Below are 1,748 nucleotides of genomic sequence, written 5' to 3' on the forward strand. Positions count from 1 at the left end.
TGAGTGTGTGTGTGAGAGAGAGAGAGAGAGAGAGAGAGTGAGTGTGTGTGTGTGAGAATGAGAGAGTGAGTGAGACAGAGAGAGTGTGTGAGTGAGTGAGAGAGTGAGTGAGTGAGACAGAGAGAGTGTGTGAGTGAGAGAGTGAGTGTGAGAGAGAGAGAGAGTGTGTGTGTGAGTGAGAGAGTGAGTGAGACAGAGAGAGTGTGTGAGTGAGTGAGAGAGAGAGAGAGAGAGTGTGTGTGAGTGAGAGAGAGTGAGACAGAGAGAGTGTGTGAGTGAGAGAGTGAGTGTGAGAGAGAGAGAGAGAGAGTGTGTGTGTGAGTGAGAGAGTGAGTGAGACAGAGAGAGTGTGTGAGTGAGTGAGAGAGAGAGAGAGAGAGTGTGTGTGAGTGAGAGAGAGTGAGACAGAGAGAGTGTGTGAGTGAGAGAGTGAGTGTGAGAGAGAGAGAGAGAGAGTGTGTGTGTGAGTGAGAGAGTGAGTGAGACAGAGAGAGTGTGTGAGTGAGTGAGAGAGAGAGAGAGAGAGTGTGTGTGAGTGAGAGAGAGTGAGACAGAGAGAGTGTGTGAGTGAGAGAGTGAGTGTGAGAGAGAGAGAGAGAGAGTGTGTGTGTGAGTGAGAGAGTGAGTGAGACAGAGAGAGTGTGTGAGTGAGTGAGAGAGAGAGAGAGAGAGTGTGTGTGAGTGAGAGAGAGTGAGACAGAGAGAGTGTGTGAGTGAGAGAGTGAGTGTGAGAGAGAGAGAGAGAGAGTGTGTGTGTGAGTGAGAGAGTGAGTGAGACAGAGAGAGTGTGTGAGTGAGTGAGAGAGAGAGAGAGAGAGTGTGTGTGAGTGAGAGAGAGTGAGACAGAGAGAGTGTGTGAGTGAGAGAGTGAGTGTGAGAGAGAGAGAGAGAGAGTGTGTGTGTGAGTGAGAGAGTGAGTGAGACAGAGAGAGTGTGTGAGTGAGTGAGAGAGAGAGAGAGAGAGTGTGTGTGAGTGAGAGAGAGTGAGACAGAGAGAGTGTGTGAGTGAGAGAGTGAGTGTGAGAGAGAGAGAGAGAGAGTGTGTGTGTGAGTGAGAGAGTGAGTGAGACAGAGAGAGTGTGTGAGTGAGTGAGAGAGAGAGAGAGAGAGTGTGTGTGAGTGAGAGAGAGTGAGACAGAGAGAGTGTGTGAGTGAGAGAGTGAGTGTGAGAGAGAGAGAGAGAGAGTGTGTGTGTGAGTGAGAGAGTGAGTGAGACAGAGAGAGTGTGTGAGTGAGTGAGAGAGAGAGAGAGAGAGTGTGTGTGAGTGAGAGAGAGTGAGACAGAGAGAGTGTGTGAGTGAGAGAGTGAGTGTGAGAGAGAGAGAGAGAGAGTGTGTGTGTGAGTGAGAGAGTGAGTGAGACAGAGAGAGTGTGTGAGTGAGTGAGAGAGAGAGAGAGAGAGTGTGTGTGAGTGAGAGAGAGTGAGACAGAGAGAGTGTGTGAGTGAGAGAGTGAGTGTGAGAGAGAGAGAGAGAGAGTGTGTGTGTGAGTGAGAGAGTGAGTGAGACAGAGAGAGTGTGTGAGTGAGTGAGAGAGAGAGAGAGAGAGTGTGTGTGAGTGAGAGTGAGTGAGAGAGAGAGAGAGAGAGTGTGTGTGTGAGTGAGAGAGTGAGTGAGACAGAGAGAGTGTGTGAGTGAGTGAGTGTGAGAGAGAGAGAGAGTGTGTGTGAGTGAGAGTGAGTGAGACAGAGAGTGTGTGAGTGAGTGAGTGAGTGAGTGTGAGAGAGAGAGAGAGAGAGAGAGAGAGAG

General features: G+C 49.9%; 1 protein-coding gene across 1 annotated transcript in view; it reads right to left on the bottom strand.

Annotated features, from left to right (window-relative positions):
• Window positions 1–1,748, bottom strand: part of etv6 (ETS variant transcription factor 6) — a 23,104-nt gene that overhangs the window by 12,979 nt on the left and 8,377 nt on the right. The gene's annotated exons all lie outside the window — the stretch shown is intronic.

This window comes from Sinocyclocheilus anshuiensis, unplaced genomic scaffold, assembly GCF_001515605.1.
Source record: "Sinocyclocheilus anshuiensis isolate Anshui unplaced genomic scaffold, SAMN03320099.WGS_v1.1 scaffold1543, whole genome shotgun sequence".
NCBI classification, from domain to species: domain Eukaryota; kingdom Metazoa; phylum Chordata; class Actinopteri; order Cypriniformes; family Cyprinidae; genus Sinocyclocheilus; species Sinocyclocheilus anshuiensis.